Source organism: Oryctolagus cuniculus, chromosome 9, assembly GCF_964237555.1.
Source record: "Oryctolagus cuniculus chromosome 9, mOryCun1.1, whole genome shotgun sequence".
NCBI lineage: Eukaryota > Metazoa > Chordata > Mammalia > Lagomorpha > Leporidae > Oryctolagus > Oryctolagus cuniculus.
This window is the reverse complement of record NC_091440.1, coordinates 29,634,115-29,661,918: the sequence shown is the minus strand read 5'-3', so window position 1 is coordinate 29,661,918 and position 27,804 is coordinate 29,634,115. Positions and strand designations below refer to the sequence as shown.

General features: G+C 37.9%; 2 pseudogenes; one reads left to right on the top strand and one right to left on the bottom strand.

Annotated features, from left to right (window-relative positions):
• The first annotated feature begins 3,805 nt into the window (after positions 1-3,805).
• On the top strand, positions 3,806-16,642 carry LOC100347151 (developmental pluripotency-associated protein 2 pseudogene; annotated as a pseudogene).
• Positions 16,643-25,267: 8,625 nt separating this feature from the next.
• LOC100347406 (dual specificity protein phosphatase 12 pseudogene) lies at positions 25,268-26,507 on the bottom strand (annotated as a pseudogene).
• Positions 26,508-27,804: the final 1,297 nt, after the last annotated feature.

Below are 27,804 nucleotides of genomic sequence, written 5' to 3'. Positions count from 1 at the left end.
GCCTGTCAAAAATAAATAAATAAATAAAATATATAAAAAAAAGAATATATACAGAATTTTGGGAGAAAATACACTAGGTAAATCTATGCTTCTTTGAGGCAAAAAATTCAACATTGTAACTTTGTATATAACCTTTATCAGAACTTCAGAAGCAGAATAAATCTCTCAAAAAGTACAAGTTTTACGGACTCAAGCTTAGCATTTCTCCTTCAAAAACTGAAATTTACTAATAGTAACTTGTCTAAAATTATTTGGAAAGGAAGATATAAAACATTCAAGTTTTTTGTACAAAATTCATAACTGTATATACTCAACTAATTAAATCTCATTTGAAGGATACAAATCCAGTATTTCCAGTAAATATATTTAAAAACATGTGTATTTAAATGCAGGCATCGAAAAGCAAGTGGTAATTCTCTAAAGGATTTATAATTTCAATAAAATTCAAATTATATTATACTAGGAAGTTATTGGTTGATAACATAATTGAATATCAGAATAACTTTCCCATGGTAGGCAGGTAGCAAATTATATGAGACATCATTCGAGGATTTAAAGAGAAAAAGGTAGAATAGACTAATGGTCTTCTTTTAAAAAGATTTATTTATTTACTTGAAAGTCAGAGTTACACACAAAGAGGAAGAGAGGCAAAGAGAGAGAGAGAGAGAGAGAGAGAGAGAGAGAGAGAGGTCTTCCATCTGCTGGTTCAATCCCCAATTGGCCACAAAGGCTAGAGATGCACCAGTCTGAAGCCAGGAGCCTGGAACTTCCTCGGGGTCTTCCAATGTGGGTGCAGGGTCCCAAGGACTTGGGACAAATCTACTGCTTTCCCAGCCCATAGCAGAGAGCTTGATTGGAAGTGGAGCAGCCAGGTCTCGAACCAGCGCCCATTCTGGATGCCTGCAGTGTAGGCAGAGGCTTTACCTGCTAGGCCACAGTCTGGGTTGATGGTCTTTAAGACAGGAAAAATCCAGGATAAGCCCAAGATTGTTTTCTACCTCATTTAGGTGACCACATTAAACTATTAGATTGAATTAAAGCTTTTAATCTCATGTTTGAAACCTTGGCATGTTCTTCTTTCTTGATATCTCTTATTTCAGATTATCTTTATATATAGTTTCCTCTTCCAATTGTAAAATTTCTCCCTTTTACTAGGTTAGGTACTTTATCATAATAAGTCTCCTCCAAATTTTTCATAATCTGTTATTTCTGTTCTTTGTTACTAAATACGTAACTATTATTTAATGTACAGAATATGTCCTGAAACATTACCACCATCCTAGTCTCTGAGCGCTTCCTTCTGCAAGTACTCCAGAGGCACACATCCATAGACACGGATCAGGGAGGAACAGTTTCCCTTCTTTCTCGTGCCCATGCTTCAGTTTCCTTAGCCTACTTGTTATACTATCTTTATGTAAAATTCCAGTTCATCTAAGTAAATTTACAGGCATACTTACAAAGGAACTCTGCTGGGTGAACGGAAGTTGATTTGGGTCAACTGGGGCTCAAGCACAGAATATTGTCCCTATTCCCATGATTGTCAGATAAAACACAGGTCACTCAAATATATTTGAATTTTAACAATGCATATTTAGTCTATATTACAGATATTTATTAGGACAGATATATAAAGGTACATCCAAATATTATGAAAAAGTGCAAGTGAAAGCTAAGTTTATTTTGGTGCAAAATATGTTGAGCCCCTTGTGTGATTTTGTTTCATGAAATGCACTTTCTATGGACTTTTTGAAGATTTCTCATAATAAAAAATTGTGCTAATCGCATAGCTGAAATGAAAAATTCAAAAGGTATTATAATTTACTAAATCTACCAAACTTGAGTTATAGAATGAAATCTATCACCCTTAGTGATTTATAGTCGAAAAGTGGAACTTTGGCTGTGTTATTCCTAAACTGGGCTACACAAGAGTGAGGCTTGAAGCCATGAGAAGGCAAAATGCGTCTTCCTTCAGAGACCCAGAGATGTATACCTTTAGTGTAGATTTAACCCCTTCCTTCTGATCTTCTTCAATGTGCTAAATTATGACATATGGTGAATAACATGTGTTTATGAATCGGTCAGGTCTTGGGTGGATTCACTGAGGCTGCTTGGATTACTTTTGCATACTGTGAGACTTGGACTTTCTCAGATTGGTTTTTGAGGAGTGGATTTCTCAGCATCCTTCTTAATCTGGTAACAGCTCTGAGTTCTTTTAGTTCTGACACTTAATTCATTCAATAAATACAGAATCCTCTTCCAGGAAGAAACCAGCTCTAGGACCTCTGCAGAGCACCCCTTTTGACTATGTCTAGACAGGCATCTACTCAGTCCTCACCATCAGTCTAAAAGGAATTATTCAACAAGGCAGTGAAGACTTTCTTTTAAATATGTAAAATACAAATATTTTAAAGGATTTTTCCACAATAATTAGGATTAATTTTTTATCTGTGTCTAGGAAACATCAAGCTATTTATTCTTCTTTAAAAAAACCACTAGAATGCCTTCTCAATGCTTGGTTGATTTCAAGGGTCTTCTTTTTCCCTTTAACATTTTGAAGTAGTTGTCATTTTGGGAGAGAGTGGCAAAAAGCTGAAAAATGAAAAATAATGTATTTCACACAGGTCACACAACTAACTTGTAAGACATTGTTGTACAGAGAAATAGATGATGTGTTCTACATCAGTGACCATGACTTTTCTCCCTAGGTCACGTCACAACCCAATACATTACAGAAATATAGTAAAAAATATTTGGCATGTGGCTAGCACATGTATATGTCCGGTTTTGTCTAGTTGTTTTAACTATAAAATTTAATTAGTTTTAATATACTTAACTTTTAGTTCCTAGAAATATGCATTTAATATCATATTATCCAATGAACTAGTATTATTATTCTTGGCACATTACTGATAGGAAGCAGAGGAGCAAAGAGATGAACTAATTTGAACAAGATTTGCACTTATAGTATATTGGCATGCATTTCTGTTTGAGCCATTAGATTCCGTTGCTTGTTTGTCTCTCTTTGGCTACATGTTTGTATATTGTGTTTGTAAATTAATATAAGATCTTATATTAACCAAATGCTTATGTTGGAAATATTTCTTTTCCTTCTCAAGTACACATGCTTTGCTGTCTTTATTATTAAAGCAAATACAAAAAAAAAATCAGTCTTAAGCATCACTATTTTTAATTCTTTTTTTCTGTTAAAGCTCCTCTTCTTCAGAATTTGAAAACAAAGCAAAAAAAAATTTAAAAAAAACGGCATTTATTCTCCTGAAACTGTACCCTTTCTGATTTTACTTCAATCTTCATAATACCCCTGGAGAATTTACCTAAAATGGAAATCTGATTGCATTTCTTCCTTTCTTGCCTAACTCTTAGAGTTTAGGATATCAGGAAGCTGACAAAAGCTCAGGTTAAACTGACAAGATTTTTGTTTGTTTGTTTTTTGACAGCACGCGGGAAAAACTAGTTCATTCAAGGAAATGAACCCACAGGGGCTGAACAAGGAAAGGAGCACTCCTGGCCACATTCCCTGCCCTAAGCAGGGATCTGGGAGGAGGCTAGGGCAGACGCGGGTTGCCTGTGACACTGGGGAGGGGACAGGCAGGATCCGGAGTCCAGGCACAATTTCTGACCTTCTGGAACAAACAGGACCCTCTGGAGCTGAGCCTCTCACTGAAGTCTACCCCAGGGGCAGCCAGAAGGTGGTTGTGACCCTGCCCCTGCACCGGGATAAGATGCCACTGCACCAGAAACACTCTTGTGCGTTTGTGCATTTGTGACCCCATATCAGAGGCACTCCATGGACAACATTCCGGACACGTCACCTAGTTCAAGAACAGGCTGTGGTCCTGTGGTTCCTGAAGCCCCGAGGCAGATCCCACGCCTGGAGGAGGACCTGAAGGCACTACTGCGCTGGGAGGTCCCTCTCATGGTCATTGTCCAGGACTACCTGGAGCACCACAGTATCAGTCCCTCAGGTCAACTTTCAGCGCTGGTATTTACACTTAGAATATTCTGCATTTTGCCTGCGTAATTCTTCCTTGTCTGTCAGTTCTTGGATTAAGTAAGACTTTCTTAGGGAACTCTTTTTGACACTCTGAGCTGGGATTAATTTTTATACAAAATATCTCTTATTATTGAGCTCTTTAATTTACCACTTCTATTCAGATTTTGTGTGCATTATTAGAGTTTATGTGAACCTGATTCATTAGTCTCTCTAATAATTTTGGCTTATACTAAAAACAATCCTTACTTCTTTTTCAATATTTAGTCTTTTGTATGATCAGTTTTCACTCGGAAGTATCCTGGGAATGCAGGGTATAGCGGGAGGTGTGAGCTGAAATACATCATTGCACAATTATCTACATTCAGTATAGCTACTTTTCTATTCTTTGTGAGCAGTTAATTCCGTGTTGTCAGAAGTTTCTACAGTGAACTATTATGGAAGCTTTAATGAGCAATCTTATACATTTCTTTTGAAGTTTGTCTTTGCTTATTATCTCTTTTTGTCATTTTTAAATGAAGAATTTTTAATTTTAAATTCTACTTTAAAATTCTTCACGATCATTTATTATTATTGATTCGGTATATGAAAGCCACCAATCTCCTCAAACACACACATCTACAAACACACATAAACACGCACACACACACACATATGCAAACAGAAACACAAAATGTGTATAATGGTAACTTTTATAAAAGGGTTTATCTGAGATAGTGCTATGGCCTAGAAGGTCAAGTCCCCGTCTGCAGTGTTGGTTGGAGTCCCAGCTGCTCCACTTCTAATCCAGCTCCTTGCTACTGCACCTGGGAATGCAGTGGAAGATGGTCCAGGTGCTTGGACCCCGTCACCCACATGAGAGACCCAGAGAAAGCTCCTGGCTTTACCTTTGGCCAGCCATGACCATTGTGGCCGTTTGGGCAATAAATCAGTAGATAGAAGATCTCTCACCCTAATCGATTTATTTTGAATGTCAGTGTTACAGAGAGAGTGAGAGACAGAAAAATTTGTGCCAGGTTGAAGCCAGGTTTCAGGAGCTTCATCTGGATCTCCCAAGTAGGTAACACGGACCCAAACACCGAATCCATCTTCCAGTGATCCTCGCAGGACAACAGTAGGGAGCTAGATCAGAAGTGGAACAGCTGGGATACGAACTGGTGTACACGTGGGATGTCAGCATTGTGAGTTGCAGTTTAACCAGCTATTCCACAACACTGGCCCCCAATAATGATAACTTTTCAATGTACAATTATGTTAAAATGAAACATAATGATACCAACAAACTGAGGAAGTGTTACATTAGTAGGGAGAGCTGGATCTTAATTAAGGAAGCCCTGAGAATATTTAATTACACTTGTATGGTATAGTATTGTTAAATACTAAGGACTGGGCTGGCGCAGTGGCTCACTTGTTTAATCCTCTGCCTGTGGTGCTGGCATCCCATATGGGGGCTGGTTCTAGTCCCGGTTACTCCTCTTCCAGTCCAGCTCTCTATTGTGGCAGTGGAGGATGGTCCAAGTGCTTGGGCCCTGCACCCGCATAGGAGACCAGGAAGAGGCACCTGGCTCCTGGCTTCGGATTGGCACAGCGCCAGCCGTAGTGGCCATTTGGGGGGTTCACCAATTGAAGGAAGACCTTCCTCTCTCTCTCTCTCTGTCTATAACTCTACCTGTCAAATAAAAAAAAAATACTAAGGATCAAATATTTTTATTTCTCAGACAATGTAAAAGTAGTTGAAAACACACTGGAAAAGTGTGTAATTCTGACACCAAATCACTACACCATCAGAAAAACAGTAGGTTAAGAATAGGAAAAAGGCATGAATTAACTTTTAATCTAGACTTTAATTATTTTTGAGGGAAAATGTTCTCAATAGGAATGTCTAACTTTAGGATTGGCATTATTGATGTTTACTGTTATAATTGACATTATCTGGGAAGCCATAAAAACATTTTGATTTAAAGTATTGGAAACTAGATAATGTTTTTTAAAAAATAATTCTCAAATAGAGCATTTATTAATTAGTTATGCTAATTTTTGTTCATTTAAACACAAGTTCAAACCCCAAACTGAAAATATAAGAAAAATATGAGGACGTAACTTGCCAAGAGTCATAATCAGCAAAAATAACAAGCTAAACCCCTCCTGCAAAGCATCAGACACTGGGGTAATCCGATATGCACTGAAAAATAGATATCTGAAAAATTTTAACTAAAAGAGTACATCAAATATTATCAGAGTACTAAAATGGGTCTAGATCAAATGTTAAATATAAAATATATAAGAATGATAGTGAAAATTACAATTGATGAATTAAATATTAGAATAGATATTGATGACAAAAAACTTGTGATCTTAAACAAATATATATACCAATGATCAGGAATTTGTCCAATGAAGACAAAAAAGCAGAAATTGGAAGGTTAATGAGTCCTATGGTTTGGATATGGCTTAAGTGTGTCTCTCAGGGATTTATGTGTTGGAAGTTGAGACTTGACTGTGACGATTTTAGGAGGTGGGACCCTAAAGAAGAAAGGTCCACTGAGAGGTGCCTAGATTGGTTAGGGTTTAGACCTCAGAAGGCATTATGTGACACCAATTGCCCTCTGTATTCCAATTTCAAAAAATTATTTCTTCCTCCCACATGATCTCTTTTCTTGATACACCATCCACCATAAGATCCTCACCGAAGCCAAATCAACCCATGAATCCTCAGTGCTGTAAGCTAAATAAACCTCTTTTTATTCTAAAGTATCCAGCCTCAGGTATCTTGTTATATGAGTGAAAAAATGGACTAGTTCTGCAAGACACATGAAAAATGGACTGACATAATTAAACACATCTAAAGGAAGAGGCAATGTGGAAACAGATAATGACTGAAAATGACTGATAATTATACAACTGTTTAAGACAGGCAATCTTAGACTCAGGAAGTACGATTTATTTCAAGCAAAAACCACATAATTATGTACATCATAACAGAGGCCAACGAGGGGGAGGAGGGACATTGAAAATAAATGAGAATAAAAGCATATAACCTACATGATGATGAGTTTAGTAAGACTTTTCAGAATTTAACAACAGAACTGGAAAGACGGTGGTATATTATTGTAAAAGCAACAAACAAGTAATTTTGCGGAGTTTTTTGTGAATCTGAGTGGGATACAAATGGAAAATTCGCATCACTTTCTAAAAGAAGTACTGAAAATATTCATTAGGAAGAAGAAACATAGTCTTAGAAAGAAGGTATTAGGTACAGGAAGAAATCTTAAGAAATAAAATGAGTAAAATTATAGTAAAATGATAAATGTGAGTATAAATTGCCTTAAAACATAAAAATACATAAAATTCGAGGGTGAAAATGTAAGATAGCCAACACTATACAAATTCTTGAGATCCGTTGACTAAATTTGGAGTGCTTAATTTCATTTTACAGATAATTCTTGAATCCAGAGTTTATGTTTACTACACATAATGAGATGGTTTCAAGTTTAATTGAATAAAATTAATTTTATTAAAACACAGACTGGAGACATTAGGATTTAACAAATGATATAATCAGTGAAAGGCATTTGATGCAGTGGTTAAGATACCAGTTGGAATGCCTAACTCCTATATTAGAAGGCATAGGTTTGAATCATGGCTCTGTTTCTAATTCTAGCTTCCTGTGATTACCTAACCTGGCCCAGCCTCATCTGTTTGAGGAATATGGAGAGTGAAGCAATAGGTGGAAGATCTATGTATCTGTGTCTGTCTCTGACTGTTACTCTATGGATCTCTTCCTTTAAATAGAAATAATAAATAAAAAAATTTAAATAGGAAGTCAGTGTTGTGGTTTAGTGGGTAAAAGCTGCCTTGTGCAAATCTGGCATCCAATATGGTCACTGGTTTGTGCCCTAGCAGCTCCACTTAGGATCTAGCATCCTGCTAATGGCCTGGGAAAAGCAGCAGAAAATGTCCCCAGTGTTCAGGCCATATAGATGAAACTCCTGGTTCCTGGCTTTGGCTTGGCTCAGCCCGGATCATTGTGGCCATCTGGGGAGTGAACCAGCTGAGGGAAGATTTTTCTTCTCCTCTGTTTCCCCTTATCTCTGCATAACTCTGACTTTAAAATAAATAAATCATAAAAAATTAAATACCATATTCAATTCAAAGCCATGCAAGAAAAGAGAAGTGAAAATGTCATAAATTAAGACATATGAAATATAAATGGTAAGATTTTATATACCTGTAAGAAAAAAAATTCAAATATTCAAATAAAAGTTTAAAATAATTGTTCCCATCATATTTAAAGGCATGAAGAAACTTTCTAAAGGAAAGTCTATTCTCAAAAATTTTCCTCTTTCAAGGAAATTTCCCTCCTTCCTTTTTTAGGATGTTTACACTATATTGTGTTAAAAAAACTAAAAAAATGTAAAATAGAAGACAGGTTCAGTGTTTACTAACATCATGACAGCTGTGGCTATTACAGTTCTGATGCAGATCATTAACTGTAAACTGGTTCCATCCTTCTAGAAAAATCATGACTGACAAAAGTAAATTATTAGACTTTACTTTTTTAAATTATGAAACAATTTGTATTCCAGGCCTCTTGATTCTATTCTTACGATGGAAAGCAATTAGTAAACCACTTGTTAATTCAGCAATTTATGTTATCAATTAAAAGTCATCATCATAAAAGACTATGTCATATCATTTATTATCTCTTCCCTCTTGATATATCCCCATATTTTCAAGACCTAAACTATACAGGAGGTGATACGAAAATGAATAAAAAAAATTAATTTATTTTCATATCGTTTGCAAACAGATATTACACTTTTCTAGGGACTATTAGTTTTTATGATTTATGTTATCAAACATTTTTTACTTATGGGCTAAAATAATGTTTTAATGCTGTATAATGGCAAATTCCTTGAAACTTTAATTACTGTTTCTTCTGCAAATTATCTAGTCCTGATAGCAAATGTTGACTATGTTAGAAATCCAAATTCGCAGCTATTAGAAACCCACCAAAACATTTAGAATAGAACTTGAAATTTTATATCTCCTGTGTAAGAAAATCATGAATGAAAAAAAGTAGAAGAAAAAAATAAGACATTTTAGAATAACAATATAATTGCCTCATACATTATAAATATTGTTATAAGATCATTGCCTTCTTGGCCGGTGCCGCGGCGTACTAGGCTAATCCTCTGCCTGCAGCACCGGCACACTGGGATCTAGTCCAGGTTGGGGTGCCAGATTCTGTCCCAGTTACTCCTCTTCCAGGCCAGCTCTCTGCTGTGGCCCAGGAGTGCAGTGGAGGATGGCCCAAGTCCTTGGGCACTGCACTCGCGTGGGAGACCAGGAGAAGCACCTGGCTCCTGGCTTCGGATCAGTGCGCTGCGCCGGCCGCAGTGGACATTGGGGGGTGAACCAACGGCAAAAGGAAGACCTTTCTTTTTGTCTATCTCTCTCACTGTCCACTCTGCCTGTCCCCCCCCCAAAAAAAAATCATCCCCTTCTAAATTAATGTTATAAATTAGAACACAATTGTATTAACTACTTAAATGTTTACTGGGAACCAAAGAAGCTACTGATTTTTTTCATTTTATTTTGTTTCTTTACCTATTCATTATTTGCATAATAGAATAGAATTTTGTACACTTTCTATAAATTTATATCTGTTTTAGGATCCTCCATTACTCGATGCTCGGTCAATTCTTTAATATCATTTTTCATAAAAAACATGGGGTTTATACATTTTTAAACCATAAATCAAGTATTCATTAATGCTTCTAGAATCCATTGAATCTTTGTGCTTTCAAGGATAGGTGACAATAAATCTGAAGATTAAATGAAAAGTCAGGGTTCTTAAGTGTACGATTTAAATTTAAAGTCATTTCTGAATGCCCAAAATCAGACTCTAAATAGAATCCAAGTTTAGAATTATGATGTTTTAAATTCTAGGAGTATGATACTGATGAATATAGGCTAGTAAGTAACCCTTATCCGTATCATACAAAATAATAATAAATGTTCATGCCTCAGGTGTTCATCAACCCTGCCAATTACACATGCTTTCTTTCAATGATGGCTGTTAGGTTTTTTGTTTCGTTTCTTTTGCTGCTTTGGCGTGTGCTAATGTTGGCTCATTTTCTGCTCCATCTATACAACCTCTCTTCAATCACATCTAACCCTTTTGCCATTTCTAATGATGCTGTTAACAGTTAAAGTTCTATTTCTCTTTTAACTTCTTTAATGTGTTTCAAATATTCTACTGTTGCTTGGTATGTTGTTTTGCATTTTTAAATTAAAATATACCAGAGAGAATGATGTGATCACTTATATTTGAATAAATATCAGACATCTATCTTTCAAGGATCCGGAGTAGCAATAATCATAATAAAATAGTAATCATCATAATTGAATTTCGCATAAATATCCTGTCTTCATGAAAAATGTGAATTATTAGCAACTGTTGTGAAAATATGAGAGCTAAGACTTGGGAAGGTTGTGGCTTTTTCATAGCTCACATATTTAGCAATTGTCACTTTAGAATTGGTTCCAAGTCCTTTTGGAAAAGCTAGGATTTCTTATGCAAAACATTACTGTCAAGAAAATACTAAAATGAATGCACCTTGCAAGCAGTAGTTTCCAGTTTGTTTATGTTGGCTTCCAATAACCTGAACTTATCATCTACCAGCACTGTATATGTTTCACTCTTCCTGGAAGCCTATATCATTTATTCATTTCACTTGTTCCCAAATAAGCACAAAGTATATTAAGCTTTTTTTTTTCTCTTATTTGTATCCTATATTAACAGTCCTGAACTTATTTTTCAGACTTAATCAAGTTATTTTGTTAAATTTCCACTGAAAGCAGACTACTCCAGATTTTGGAGTCTTATTTTAAATAAATAATGGTAAGAAGATAGATCCAGCAAATAGCAAACTCACTTGGGAATATGAGCATCACCAGTACAATATTTAAAAACATTTCTCCCCCAAATTTTCTTTAAATCATGAGATCTTAGTAATTCTATATGCTACAATATATTCTAATATACTTTAGCATTTAAATTTACTAAAATTTAAATTGTAGTTTTATTATTAAAGCTATGTGTTATACATTATACAAAAAATTCGAATAAAATAGATTATGTTGTTAGAACTCTGAATGTACTTTCGAAACACTAGATATGATAATTCCCCTCCTATTAGTTGCATATTAGAAAAATTGAAAAAATTATACTTGATAGTTTGCTAGCTTTTCTTTAAATTAAAAAAGTCACAGAGTCCTGTTATCCAGCTGCGGTAGAGAAGAGATATCATATTTTTTTTTCATGGTTCCCAATTTTCTGTGGTAAAATAAGGTTCAAACTTGACTGAGAACTTGTTTGTGATACTACAGGATACTACTTTAGGTTTCAGTTTTCCATCTATCACAGAAATATGAGCTAATGGGTTTTTGCTGATTTTCACTTATAACATATAATTAATAAGTTACACACCTCCCAACTAAAAGCTGATTATATGCTAAAGGAATGTATTTAGTAACTTGCTTATATCAACTTATGGATAATCATGTGTCCCAACTCACTTGATATAGTTTCAATTAACTCCCATCTTTTTCTGTAGTAATCAATAAGATCCTACTCATAGTTCAAAATAGTAATTGGTCATATTACTTAACACTTAACTTATGGGGTCGGTGCTGTGGCATAGTAGGTAAAGCCACCGCTTGCAGTGCCAGCATCCCATATGGGCACCAGTTCAAGTCCTGGCTGCTTCACTTCTGATCCAGCTCACTGCTGTGGCCTGGGAAAGCAGTAGAAGATAGCCCAAGTCCCTGGGCCCCTGCAACTGCGTGGGGGAACCTGAAGAGGCTCCAGGTTCCTGGCTTTAGATCGGCCCAGCTCTGGCTGTTGTGGCAGGTTGGGGAGTGAACCAACAGATGGAAGACCTCTCTTTCTCTCTGCCTCTGCTTCTCTCTCTCTGTAACTCTAACTTTCAAGTAAATGAATAAATCTTAAAAAAAAGAATCAGCCCTTAAGGCATGTGGATCCAGCTAAAAAGCCCATGAGAGTATTTCAGGCATGGAAAGCCAAGACACTCTGGGAAAAAAAAAAAAAAAAAAAAAAAAAAAAAAAAAAAAAAAAACAACTAAATGAAAGCTCTCCGCGAGTGAGATCCCAGTGGAAAGAACGGGTCATCAAAGAAGGAGGTACCTTTCTCTGAAGGGAGGAGAGAACTTCCACTTTGACCATGGCCTTGTCTAAAAATTATCAGAGGCAGTGAACTCAGGGGGCTTCCATAGCCTTGGCAGCTCATGACAAGAGCCTAGGTTGATTACTGATGTTATAAACAAGAGTGTCAATTTGTAAAGTCAACAACAGGAGTCACTGTACACTTACTCCTCATGTAGGATCTTTGTCCTTAGTGTGCTGTACATTGAGATTTAATGCTATAACTAGTACTCAAACAGTATTTTTCACTTTATGTTTCTGTGTGGGAGCAAACTGTTGAAATCTTTACTTAATGTATGCTAAACTTATCTTCTGTATATAAAGAGAATTGAAAATGAATCTTGATGTGAATGGAAGGGGAGAGGGTGTGGGAAAGGGGAGGGTTGCAGGTTGGAGGGACGTTATGGGGGGAAAGCCATTGTAATCCATATTCTGTACTTTGGAAATTTATATTCATTAAATAAGTTTAAAAAAAAAAGAAAAAAAAACTTAACTTGAATTGGAATTAGAGACCTCATTGTTAACATGTTACCTTTCACTAGTAAACTACTAAAGCAGTTTTAAACTCACAGTTAAATTGGTTGGAAGTAGTCTCCATAAATTCCTTGTCTCTAAATAACCACCTCCCAATTTCCCTTTCTGCATCAGAATTCTAACTGCATTATAATCAGTGAATTTGTATTGATTCTTCATTATCACCAAATCCAGTTGTTGGCATTAGGGTTGACTGTCAGTATTATACTTCCTATGAGTTCTGACAAATATATATTTACACATATCCACCACTGTAGCAACACACAGAAGTGTTGTCCTGACTCAAAAATCTATTCTTTTGCTTTTAGCCCTAAGGAAATGCTGATATCAAGTCTCAATGGTTTTGCCTTTTTCTTAATTTTGCATAATTAGAAACATACAATTTGTAGCCTTTCACACAAGTCATGTTTACTTGGTAATAGGCCGTTTAGTTTTTTTCTTGTCTTTCCAAAGTTCAATAGCACATTCCTTCTTAGTCCTTACTTTTGCTCCATTGATTCCTGTATTTAAGTTGTAGGACATCTTGGTTGCTTCTCAATTTTTGCAAATATGAAAAAGATTTGTATAAACATCCATGTTCAGGTTCATGAGTGGGCGTAAGTACTTTTTTTGTTTGTTTGTTTTTTGACAGGCAGAGTTAGACAGTGAGAGAAAGAGAGAGAGAGAGAGAGAGAGAAAGGAGTTCCTTCCGTTAGTTCACCCCCAAAATGGCCGCTAAGGCCAGTGCGCAGCGCCAATCAGAAGCCAGGAGCCAGTTGCTTTTTCCTGGTCTCCCATGCGGGTGCAGGGCCCAAGCAGTCGGGCTATCATCCACTGCTTTCTCAGGCCACAGCAGAAAGCTGGACTGGAAGAGGAGCAACCAGGACAGAACAAGTGCCCCAACCGGAACTAGAACCTGGATTGCTGGCGCTGCAGGCGAAGGATTAGCCTAGTTAGCTGCGGAGCCAGCCCAGTGTAAGTTCTTAGGATCATATGGTAAGAGTATGTGTTTAAGAAATTGCTCAATGTCATATAAAGTAGCTTAGCATTTTTAATTCTCACCAGAATAAGAATTTCCTTTTGCTTCTTTATCACTATGATTTTCTGTTCTGTGTTTCAAAATTTTAGTAGGCATGTAGCAATAGTACATTGTTGTTTTAAATTGTTCTCTTAGGAATACAATGCTGAACATATTTTCATATGATTATTTGCAATATGTATACTTATGTGAGGTACATGTTTGGTTCTTTCACCTAATTTTCATAAGTTTTCCTTTCTCATTTTTGAGTTTTGGAACATTCCTCAACAAAATCAAAGTAATTTATGGCAATCCCACAGCCAGCATCTTATTGAATAGGGAAAAGTTGAAAGTATTCCCTCTAAGATCTTGAACCAGACGAGAATGCCCACTGTCATCATTGACATTTGATATTGTCCTGGAAGCTTTAGCCAGAGCCATTAGGCAAGGAAAAGAAACCATAGGAATACAAATTGGAAAGGAGGAAGTCAAACTATCCCTATTTGCAGATGACATGATTTTATATATAGGGAATTCAAAAGTATCCACTGAAAGACAATTAGAACTAATTTATGAATTTGATAAAGTAATATGATATAAAATTAAGACACAAAAGTCAATAGCCTTTGTAAAGCCAGACAATGCCATAGCTGAGAAAGAGCTTTTAAGATCAATCCTAGTCACAATAGCTACGAAAATAATCACAAAATTGGAATAAATTTAACTAAAGATGTCAAAGATCTCTACAATTAAAAGTATAAAACATTAAAGAAAGAAGCAGAAAAAGGCATTAAAAAATGGAAAAAGCAGCCGGCGCCGTGGCTCACTAGGCTAATCCTCCGCCTAGCGGCGCCGGCACACCAGGTTCTAGTCCCGGTCGGGGCACCGGATTCTGTCCCGGTTGCCCCTCTTCCAGGCCAGCTCTCTGCTGTGGCCAGGGAGTGCAGTGGAAGATGGCCCAAGTGCTTGGGCCCTGCACCCCATGGGAGACCAGGATAAGCACCTGGCTCCTGGCTCCTGCCATCGGATCAGCGCGGTGCGCTGGCCGCAGCGCGCCGGCCGCTGTGGCCATTGGAGGGTGAACCAACGGCAAAGGAAGACCTTTCTCTCTGTCTCTCTCTCTCACTATCCACTCTGCCTGTCAAAAAAAAAAAAAAAAAAAAAAAAAGGAAAAAGCTTCCATGTTCATGGATTGGAAGAATCAATATCATTAAATGTCCATACTACTGAGAGCACTTTACAGATTCAAGGTGATCCCAATCAAAATATCAACAACATTCTAATCAGATCTAGGAAAAATTATACTAAAATTCATAGGAAAACACAAGAGACCCGGAATAGTTAAAACATTCTTATACAACAAAAACCTAAGACAATTTACAGATTCCCTTTGATCACAATCAAAATATCAATGGTGATCATCTCACATCTACAAAAAACAATGCTGAGACTCACATTATAGCAGCAGCGAGATGAGTTACTTTAAGGAGGCATTAGATGAGGACAATGTGATTTTAACATTGGTTCCAGTTGTAGAGGAACCTAAAAAAGAACATCTAGTGGAACCAAGTGTTTCTTCAACCGCAGATATCAAACCTGCAGATATCAAATCTAAGAAGCCTTGGCAAAGCAATAAAGTTGACTTTCCACAAGCAAATGAACAATTCAAAGCTTCCCCAAAACCTAAGTGCAAAAAAGCAGTTTTTCTCCTGCCAACCATTTTGCCCCCAATTACTAAGGTGTCTCGGAACACTTTGCGGAACTGGTGCCAACAACTTAATTTGAGTACAGATGGCCAGAAAATAGAAGTGTATCTGAGGCTCCAGAGACATGCGTATCCTGAACAAATACAGGATGTTCCTGACACACCACGAGAAGCCAAAATGCAGTCATGTCCAAGAAAAAGTACTAATAGAGCAAGGCTTCAGGACAGTTGTACTAGGAGCAATGGAGAGGAAGAAACTAATATAGTTGAAGTGATAACTTCAGCTCAGGAAGCCACATTGGCATCTTGGGCAAGAATTGCTGCAAGAGTCAGTCAGCCCAAGGCTGTGAATTCGTCTTCCATTCCTACTTCAGTTGAAGCCTTTTTGCAGGAAGCCTCTGGTGTCAGGTGGTGTGTAGTTCACGGCAGACTTCTCCCCGCAGATGTACTGGGCTGGGTTCGCCTGCAGTTCCGTGCAGGCCACACCTGGGTACCTGATACTCCCAAGAGGATGATTTCTCTCTTCCTGTTACCAGCCTGTACTTTTCCATCCCCAGGACTAGAAGACAACATGTTATGCCCTGAATGTACTAAGAGGAATAAGAAGATGATGAGAAGATTAATTTCAGTGGGGGAGAAAAAAACACCACACTGTAAGAAAACAGAATATGCCACCCCAAAATATGCCACCTTAAACTGTGTTCGTGTTGTTTTTATCTGAGAGTAATTGAGAAGAAGCAGATACAAGGAGAATTCTTTGCCTTCCCGCTATTTAACAAAAAAGCCACTTTTTCACTAAAAAGTGGTACCTAAGTTTATGAAAGTCCCACCTCCCCCTCTCTACCAGGAAGGCCATATGTTGGAGTCCACAACAGATTGGCTTGCATCTGAATAATTCTGACCGTCTTCAGCGTCTCCTCATACCTCAAGTACAGACTTACTAAGTATTTTGTTATGTAGAATGTGATTTTGTTTTGTTTTAGAATGCTTGCTATATTTGAACAGTTTCAGGGGAAAATACAGAGTTCCCAGATATTTGCCCCACTCCCCAGCCCCACCACGCATGATTTTCTCAACATCTTGCATTCGTGTGATACATTTGTTACAATTTATGAGTCAATTTGGGCACGTTGATTAAAGTCCATACTTTTGCATTAGATTTCATTCTTTGTTTTGGACCTTCTATGGTTTTGACAAATGTTTAATAACATGTCCAATACAGGAGTACTTCAAAAAGTCCATGGAAAAATAAAGTTAAATGATAAGTTAGACCCACAGGTTAAGGTCACTTAGTCCCATATTGGAGTGTACATGGAATGATCAGCTCCTTCTTCTGACTCCAGCGTTTTGCTAAATCAACATTAGGAGGCAATGGTGGTGGCTCAAGTCACTGAGTTCCTACCACCTGTTTGGCTGGAGACCTGAATTGTGTTCCTGGCTTCAGCCCCAGCTCAGTCCCAGCTGTTGCTGGCATTTGTGGAGTAAACCAGTGGATGGGAGCTACTCTCTCTGTCCCTGTGCCTCTCACATTTTCCGAAGAAAAATACGTTTATTGTGGTGCAAAAACATTGAAGTCCATGCATAGTTTGTTTTGTAATACATATTTTCTTGAAATTTTAAAGACCCCCACTTATAATAAAGAATAGTTTCACTGCTCTAAAAGTCTCTTATGCTCCACCTAGCTGTCCTTTGTTTCCCATTACCTCCTATAAACCATAGATTATTTTTTTTTCACTATTTCATGGCTTTGCCTTTTCCAGAATGTCATATACTTGAAATCTGCAGCATGTAGCTCTTCGGATTGGCTTTGACATAGCAATATGCTTTGTTTTTCTGATGTACTTGATAGTTCATTTCTTTTTAGTGCTAAGTAACATTCCACTGTTGGATGTACTAAAGTCTATTCACTCGTCTGCTGGAGGACACCTTGCTTCCAAGTTTTGGCAATCATGAATAAAGCTGCTGTAAACATTCATGTACATATTTTGGCAGGGCACATAAGATTCGAACTCATTTGGGTAAATACCAAGAAGCATGATTGCTGGATCACATGGTACATGTATGCCTTGGTAAGAAAATGCCTTCTAAAGTGGTTGTAGCATTTTGCAATTCTACCTGCAATGAATGAGGGTTCTTGCTGCTTCGCACCCTTCCCAGCATTTGGTGTCATTAATTTTGGATTTTGCCCATTCTAATAGGTATGCAGTATGGTCTCTTATCTCTACCTTTAATTTAGATTCCCTCATGACACACATTTAAATTTAAATGCTTTCATATGCATACTTACCATCTATCTGTGTGTCTTTAGGATGTTTTTTTGATCTGCACATTCAGTTTTTTAAACTGAATTTTAAGGGGGCCTTCTATATTTTAGATTACAGTCTTTATCAAATTTTTAGCCTTTTTTTTTCTTTCAAATGTTGCTCCTCGCTTCTGGTTTGTATTGTTTCTAAACTTTAATATAATTTTTCTTTGTTCCTTCATTCTTTTTCCCAGCTTCGATTTTCTCTTTATCTTTGATTTTTTGAAGTTTGAGCATAAGCCTAGGCATAGATTTTTTGTTTCTTACCCTGTTCCCTGTGTCTGAGATTTCTGGATCTATCATTTTGTATGTGTCATTAGTTTGGATATAACCTTAATCATTACTGCTTCAAATATTTTCTTTTGCTCCTTTCTCTTCAAATATATTCTTTTGTTCCTTCTGGTAGTCTCATTAGATATGAGAACTTTTTGTAATTGTCTAACAATAATTGCATATTCAGTTCTATCACTTTTTTTAAATTTTTAAATTTTACTTTTGCTTTTCAGTTTTTTGAGGTTTCTCTGGAAATCTTCAAGCTCATTGAATCTGTTCTTGTCTAATTTACTGATGAGTTTGAGAAAGGCATTCTTCCTTTTGAGTTTCTTTAAAATGTATATTGTTATTTTAACAGTGATCAGTGAATGAGCAAGACTTTAATTCTATTTATTTGTTTGAAAGGCAGAGTGACACATGCAGAAAGAGACAGAGATAGATAGATGAGATTTTTCCATCAGCTGGTTCACTCTCTCAAATGCTTGCAACAGATGGGGAAAGGTCAGGACAAAACAAGGAGCGAGGAAATCCCTCTGAGTTTCCCATATGAGTGGCAGGAACCCAAGTACTTGAGTCACCACTTGCTGCGTCCTAGGAAGCACATTAGCACAAAGATGTATTGAAAGTGGAGCTAGAACTTGATCTAGGCACTCTGCTTTGAGATTGAGGCATCTCAAGTAGAAGCTTACCTACTACACCACCACAATATGAGCTTCTGTTTTTGAGTTTTCATTTACTTGTGTTACTGGTGCCTTCTTTCATGTTGTCTGCTTTTCCCATCAGAGCCCCTGGCACATGAATCAAAATTGTCTTAAATTCCCAGTGTAGAGGCTGGCACTGTGGCATAGTGGGTAAAGCCTCCTCCTGCGGTGCCGGCATCCCATATGTGCGCCAGTTCTAGTCCCTGTTGCTCTACTTCCAATCTAGCTCTCTGCTTGACCTGGGAAAGTACAGGAGGATGGCTGGGGTCTTTGGGCCCCTGCACCTGCGTGGGGGGCCTGGAGGAAGCTCCTGGCTCCTGGCTTTGGATGGGCTCAGCTCTGGCCACTGTGGCCATTTGGGGAGTGGGCTAGCGGATGAAAGACCTCTCTCTTCTTCTGCCTCTCTGTGGCTCTGCCTTTCAAAAAATAAATAGTAACTATTTTTAAAAAACATTCCCAGTTAAGAATTAATTTTTTTTTTATATATTTTTAGACAGAGTTACAGAGAGAAGTAGAGACAGAAAAAGAGAGGGGTTGGCCGGTGCCGTGGCTCACTAGGCTAATCCTCTGCCTTGCGGCGCCGGCACACCGGGTTCTAGTCCTGGTCGGGGCGCTGGATTCTGTCCCGGTTGCCCCTCTTCCAGGCCAGCTCTCTGCTGTGGCCCAGGAGTGCAGTGGAGTATGGCCCAAGTCGTTGGGCCCTGCACCCCATGGGAGACCAGGATAAGTATCTGGTTCCTGCCATCAGATCAGCGCGGTGCGCTGGCCACAGCGCGCTGGCCGTGGCGGCCACTGGAGGGTGAACCAACGGCAAAGGAAGACCTTTCTCTCTGTCTCTCTCTCACTGTCCACTCTGCCTGTCAAAAAAATAAAATAAAAATAAATTACACTTAAAAAAAAAAAGAGGGGGAGGGGGGTCTTCCACCCGCTGGTTCACTCTTCGGGTGGCTACAGTGGCCGGAGCTGAGCTGACCCTGGGCCAGGAGCCGGGAGATTCTTCTGGGTCTCCCACTTATGTGCAGGGGCCCAAGGACTTGGGCCATCTTACACTCCTTTCCTAGGCACATTAGCAGGGAACTGGATGGGAAGTGGAGCGGCAGGACTCGAGCTGGCGCCCATGTAGGATGCTGGCACTGCAGGCTAGGGCTTTAACCTGCTGTGGCACAGTGCCAGCCCCCTTCCCACCTCCAATTTGGTAATTCTAACATCTCCCTTGTAGCTCAGTCTAAATCTGATGTTTACTCTGTTGTCTCAAACCATGCTTTTTGTCTTTTGATGTATATATATTTTTGTTTCTTTTTGTTTTGTTTAAACCAGACATAATGTACTCAGTAAAAGGAAACCAGGTACTAGTGCAAGTGGAGATTTTTCTCCTCTTAAGCGTCCTGTGTACTTAAAATATTCAAAAGCTACTTAATGACCACAGACCAAAATATTTCTCGTTAAACTGAGACACCCATGTCCACTCATATTGTATGTACATACTTTCGTAATAAAATTAATAAAAGTAAATTTGCTGTTAAAAAAAATAATGCTAAAATTCTTAAGGGAAAATGCAAGACCCAGTGGCTAAAGTGATTGTTATACAACAAAAACAAAGCTGGAGGCATCACAATACTAGATTTCAAGATGTACTTCAGGGTAGTTATAATCAAAATAGACAGGTAATGGTACCAAAAACATGTAGATAAATGTAATAGAATAGAAACTCCAGAAATTCAAACAAAGCATCTAAACCAACTTATTTTTGGCAAAGGGGCTAAAATCAATTCTTAGAGCAATCAAAGCTAAATTTGACAAAAGGGGTTGCATCAAGTTGAGAAACACCCAGCAAGGTGAAGAGGAATGGGAGAAAATAGTTGCAAACTATGCAACTGATAAAGGGCTAATATCAAGAATCTATAAAGAGCTCCATAAATTCAACGACAAAACGGACAACCCAGTTAATAACAGGGAAAGAACTTGAACAGGCATTTTTCAAAAGGAAATTCAAATAACCAACAAACACTTGAGAAAATGTTTAGGATCACTTGCCATCAGGAAAATGCAATGCAAAAATATATTGAGGTTTCAACTCACCCCAGTTAGAATGGCTTTCATACAGACATCAACAAACAACAAATGCTGGCAATTATGTGGGGAAAAAGGTGCCCTAGTCCACTGTTGGTGGCAATGTAAACTGCTGCAGCCACTGTGGAAGAGAGTATACCCTAGAAATCTGAAAACAGACCTACAATATGATCCAGTCATCCCACTCCTGGGAATTTACAAAAACAAAAAGAAATTAGGATATGAAAGAGTGATGTGTATCCCCATGTTTACTGCAGCTCAATTCACAATAGCTAAGACATGGAATCAACCTGGATGTACATCAACTAAAGAATGGATAAAGAAATTATGGTATATATACACTATGAAGTACTAATCAGCTGTAAAAAAAAATTGAAACCTTAATTTTTGCAATAAAATGGATGCAGCTGGAAACTGTCATACATGGTGAAATAAGACAGTTCCAAAAAGAAAGATATCATATGGTTTCCCTTATCAAGGTAACTAATAGAGTACATAAAATGTAATGTATTGGAGTGTAATGGACATTTTGAGATTTGATGATGGTTTATAGCACTTCTTTTCTGTTTTTTTTTTCATAATATTTGTTAAACTCTTTTATTTAGTGTAGGGTTAACCTTTGGATGATTAAGTAAACTGAATGTCAATCTTAGTAAAAATTCGGAGTGGAAATGGGATAGGGAAGAGGAAGAAATGTTGGAGCATGGGTGAGAGGAAAGGAAGTGTCATTATTTTCCTAAATCTATACATATAAAATACATGAAACATATAATTTAAATATTTTTAAAAAGTTATTCATATCAGTTGAATAAAAATGCTTTATCATGTGTATCTCCTAATATTTGCTCCTAGCCTATAAGCTTCTCTTCTCATTCTTTTGATATTCCCTCTGATAGAGCAGTTTTAATTGTGATTAAGTTCATTAAAACCAATTATATCTTTAAGGGATTATGCCTTTGTTGATGGATCTAAAAAGTCATTACCAGACTCAAATATCCAAGATTTTCTCCTTTGCTACCTTTTAAAATTTTATAGTTTTATGTGTTTCTTATAAGTTTCTAAAAACCAATTATTTCTTTCAGGGATTGTGCCCAGTCTCTAAACATTTTGAGTTAAATGTTTTGAAGGTACAGGGTCTGAACTAATTTGTTTTTGCATGTGGATATCCAGTTGTTCTAGTACTATTTGCTGAAGAACAGCATTTCTTCATTGTTTTGCCTTAGTTCTATTTGTCATATCTTTGCTTAATCATTAAAGAAAAAACTTAAAACTGTACAATGGAATTATAATAAATTCATGGTCTTCAACTTTATTTTGACTCCAAGCTTTAACTGAAATATGTTTTTCCAAATTAGTAACTCTTCCTCTACTAAATTTCTTCTCTAAAGCTTCTCTGTACTCCTCAAAACTTTTCTCTCTGCGGTCAACTTGTGATGCAATGATTTAATCAACTGCTTGAGAGACCAGAATCTCAATCAGAGTGCCAGTCCAAGCCCTGGTTATTCTGCTTCCAATACAGCTTCCTGTTAATGTACCTGGGAAGGTAATGGATAACCACTCAAGTACTTTTATCCCTTCCAACCGTGTGGAAGGCCAGAGTGAAGCTCCCAGCTCCTGTTTTCAGACCTGGCTTCTACAACCATTTACAGGGACAGCTAGAGGATGGAAGATATCTCTTTGGCTGTATCTCTCCCACTCTGTGTGTCAGTCTGCCTTTCAAATAAATAAATAAGTAAATAATTTTTATTGAAAACTTTTTTTAATAAATAAAAATTTTGAAAGTACAACTTTTGGATTATAGCAGTCTTCCCCCCATAAAAACCCTCCTACCAATAAATCACCCTATCTCCTACTCCCTCTCCCACTGCATTCTTCATTAAGATTAATTTTTAATTATTTTTATATATAGAAGAACAACTCTACACTAAATAACAATTTCAACAATTTGCACCCACACAGACACACAAAGTATAAAGTACTGTTTGAAGACTAGTTTTACCATTAATTCTCATAATACAGCACATTCAGGATGGAGGTCCTACATGAGGAACAAGTACACAGTGACAGTGGGCCTTTCTTTGTTGGAAGGGTCTTTATTATTGATTCATAAGTCAAGATTAATTGATTAAATTAATAAGATTATTGATTTAAAAAGTCAAGATGACAATATTACCTGCAAAAGAAATTTCCATGGACTGAAAATTTGTGTTTTTACAACATTGACAAGTTGAAGTTAAATCCTCAGTGTGAAGGTATTTGTAGGTGGGGCCTTGCGAGATTAGATAATTAGGTTGTAAATGCGGAGCTCTTCTGAATTGGGTTAGTGCCCCTATAAAGGGATAAAGATATATACAAGCATTCAATATTTCTGTCTCACGATGATTAGCAAATGAAGACCACTATAAGCAAATTCTCAGGAAAATTTCAACAATGTTGACAAAATTTCAACAATGTTGACAACTGAAGTTCAGACTTCCAACCCCCAAATCTGGGAGAAATAGATTTTTATTGTTGAAGCTACCCAATCCATGTCCTTCAATTGTAGCAGTCCAAATGACTAAATAAGACTTTAATAAATGGAATATTTCTTTCTTAATCATTTATTTATTCATCTAAAAAAGTTACAGAGAGGGAGAGGCAAAGAGAGAGAGAGAGAGAGAGAGAGAGAGAGAGAGAGAGATTCCATTCACTGATCCACTCCCCCAAATAGCCACAATGGCCAGGGCTGGGTCAGGACAAAGCCAGGAGGCAAAAGCTACATCCGGATGTCCCATGTGGGTTCAGGGGTGCAAGGACCTGAACCATCTTCTGCTGCTTTTCCAGACACATCAACAAGGAGCTAAATCAGAAGTAGAGCAGCCAGGATGCCAGGGCTACAGGCAGAGGCTCTATACCATAGGGCTAGCAACTATGCAAAGATATTAAGAAGTTCATTGTTTACACCTTTTTCCCATTTGAAAATTAAACCTTTTTGGTATTTATTATACACAGACACATATTCCTCTTTATTAGCTAATTCAGATTTCATGTGCATGTTCAAAATACCAAATTAGGTTCAACTTGACCTATTAATTGTGAGTAAAATAAATTCTAGTTTCCAGAGATTAGGTTAAAGAGTTGATCTGGATTTATTACCTTTTCAAATATTCAAATGCCTTAGACTAAAAGAGTAATGGACATATAACTCAACATTACTCTTCATTATGAGAAGCATACCTAACATTACAATAGTTCTCTAGGTAGATTGATTTAGGAGGTATCTCAAACACATTTTTCTAAAAATGTAGATAAAATATTGGAGTGGGCATTGTGGCATAGTAGGTTAAGCTGTGCATCCCATATAATGCCTGGATGAATCCCAGCATGCTTCCAATTCCAGTTTCCTGCTAATGTATATCCTGAGAGACAGCAGGTGCTAGTTCAAGTACTTGAGTCCCTCCTATACTTGTAGGAGACACAACTGGATTTTAGGTTCCTAGCTTTAGGCTGGCCCGCCCTCAGCTGTTACAGGCAGTAAAAGAATGAGCCAGCAGATGAAAGATCTCTATCTTTTGCTCTGTAACTCTGCCTTTCAAATAAATAAATTAAAAAAAAAATATCTGTAGTTAATTGGAATTTCTGAACAGTTACAGGAAAAATATATTCTAATCAGTGTTTTAATAATGACCCTTCTTTTACATTTCCAAGAAAAATGTAGACATAAATAGGCTTACTAATGTCCCTTAAAAGAGAGAAATAAAAATTTCAAAACATGAGGGTACTCCAATAAACTCATTGAAAACTTTAAAGATTCAATTTAGGGGCAGCATTTGGCGTAGTGGTTAAGATGCCACATGAGACCCTCCACATCCCATATCAGAGTGCCTGAGTTCAAGTCCTAGCTCCACTTCCTAATCCACCTTCATCCAAATGCAGGTTAAGCAGCAGGTATGGCTCCAGTAGGTAGGTCACTGCCGCTCATGTGGGAGACATGGATTGAGTTTCTTGCTCTTGGTTTCAACCTGACCAGTTCCAGATGTTACATGCTTCTTGAGAGTAAACCAACAGATGGCGGATCTTTGTCTTTTTGTATCCTTCTGACTTTCAAATTATACGAATAAATCAGGACTTTTAAAAACATGAAACAAATGAAGTATTTGTATCATACGAGATGTTGATTACTTTGTATTCTACTTATATCATGTAGTAAACTAATAACAGGGCAGTTTCCAGGTTACATCATGAAACTTTTCCCTTTCACAATGCAAGTGAAATATTGATGGCCTACAAACTAGACAACCTCCCAAGAGTGACTCAAATTACTAATTTCAGCAGCACATATCTTCAGCAATTTTCCTTCCAAACCAGCAAGTGTCACTAGTTCATATTGTTCTTGTTTGTGATACCATAAATGGAAGCATTTTTTTTTTTCATCTACTCTGTTCTTCTGTATTTGAAAAGCAGGTGTTATCCATCTTCCACATGAGCACTGTTCACCATACAAATTGAAAGAACCCAATTTGGCCCTGCGTTTTTTACAAAGAAGCTGCCCATCCATCACTCCCAATAAAGCAGATTCCATCCACTATACAGACACAATGAAACAAGATGTACATTGAGTTCCTGTGGCAAGTATGAATGATGGTGCCATTATTTGTGGGCAAAGGCTACAGGTCCACTTTCTTCGCTATGATCCAAAACACTAGCACTTTGAAATGAGGATCACCTGCTCTTTTTACACTTGTAGAGGACTTCATCTTTCAGTCCTTGTGAAATGGTAGTTGGGTCAACAGGAAAGAGTTCTTGAGGTAAACTGCAGTTCTAGGTACTTCTCTGTAACTTTTTGTAAAGGATATTGCTTATACATTGAACTACAGATATCCACGTCATATCCCATTGCCTGGTATAATTTCAGTTGCCACTCAGATCCTCGGTTCATCTTAGCCTCTAGTTTGATGGTCTGGATGTTCTAATTGGCTTCTTCAAAGCTAAGCTTGTCAGTCTTCATCAAAAAAGTTGTCACTACAGTGCACTTCCACTGACTCCTGCACGACAGTGCACCAACCCTGCAAGGCCCTCCAAGCCGGACTGGCTGATAAAGGCCACACACAGGTCCAGGTGGTTGAGCAAGTTGGTTTCGGGTTAGTAGCGCTGGCAAGAAGAGCTTCAACAGACCCTCGACCCCAACCCCTTCCTTGAAGTCGGGCTCTTCCAAGTCCACTGTCAGGCCAGCCATGATCCTCTCCTTTCTTTCTTTCTTTTTTTTTTTTTTTTTTGATAGGCAGAGTGGACAGTGAGAGAGAGAGAGAGAGAGAAAGGTCTTCCTTTGCCGTCGGTTCACCCTCCAATGGCTGCCGCGGCCAGCGCACTGCGGCCGGCACACAGTGCTGATCCGGTGGCAGGAGCCAGGAGCCAGGTGCTTTTCCTGGTCTCCCATGGGGTGCAGGGCCCAAGCACCTGGGCCATCCTCCACTGCACTCCCGGGCCACAGCAGAGGGCTGGCCTGGAAGAGGGGCAACCGGGACATAATCTGGCGCCCCGACCGGGACTAGAACCCGGTGTGCCTGCACCGCTAGGCGGAGGATTAGCCTAGTGAGCCGCGGCGCCGGCCGATCCTCTCCTTTCTGAGATGGTCTGGCTCTGCGATGGCTGCAGACCCACCGAGGTACAACACCGGCTGCACTTCCAACATCTGCACAGCTGTCATTCAGTTTTCGGCAATGGCTGGCAGCATCGCTGGAACTCTGAGTGTCCAACATGGCGGCCCCTGGATGCCAGGCCGCTAGGGCACTACCCTAAATTGAATGTTTCTTAGGATTCTTCCGCTTTCTAGTTTCTTCAGTTTAATGCTATTTATTTAGTAGCATTCATATTACAAATTTCAAGCTTAATATTTTCATGTTATCCCTCAGCAAAATTATAAAATAAAAATAGGTTTAAAAATATCAGAATAAGGAAAAGAACTCTACTAAAGAACTATATCAAAATATATTTAAAATAGTAACATGAAAAGATAATATTGGTATGTTTTGATTTATGGTACTTGTATGTCAATGAAGTTGGTTGACCCCAAATTGAGCTAAAATATATTATTTTAATAAAATCCCTTACAAGCATTTTTATTCATTCCTGGTTTTTGTGAACTTGAAAAATAACACATATTTAGAGATAGCAGCTGGTGTGCTACTGAACCTTAGCAGTGGATGCTTGAAGATGGGTCACTAAGTTGCTGTGCAGCCTGTGGTTCCCATTATAAATTAGGCATTATCTGATTCTCTAGGCCATATACTTGGACTTACAGAGCAATACTACATCAAAACTGATAATGCAAAAATGGTCAGTACTAAGCAGGTGCTCAAGGTACAAATAAGTTATATGGGCAAGTGTCAAATGCCCATGTTTTCTTTCTGCCTGCTACAACAGTTTCCTTCTCCCATTCTTTGCCTTGTTCCTTGTGGATTGTTTCTCACAATCAGTTAACATAGGAAGAGAAGACTAGGGCCAGATTCACAGAAGGCTCTGCAAAATATGCAGGCTCCATTTCCGTGTGGACGGCTGCAGCATGATAAATGTCTCCAGGAGATTCCTGAAGACTTCAGTGAAAGGGAATCTTCCCAGGGACATGGACTTTGAGCAGTACACTTGTTTGTGCACTTTGTTAGGGGAAAAATGACCACATGTGTTACTGTATGCTGAGTTGTGAGCTGTAACCAGTGTTTTGGATGGATCATCAAGGAAGAAGAAGGAACTTATTTGGACAACTGATGATAAAGACATTTTAGAAAGAATTATATGAGTAGACTGTTATACATGGGCAAATAATGGGAAGATTTGGAGTGCTGTGTGAATGAACTTGAAATTACAACCTCAGCACAGTTTTTTTTGGTTTATGTATTTTACTTTTTTGGTTTATGCATTTTTTGTGATCAAGAGAAACAGAAGGAGAGAGAGAGAAAGAGGAAGAGAAACAAGCCATCTGCTATCTTATCCCCTAGAGAGCAAAG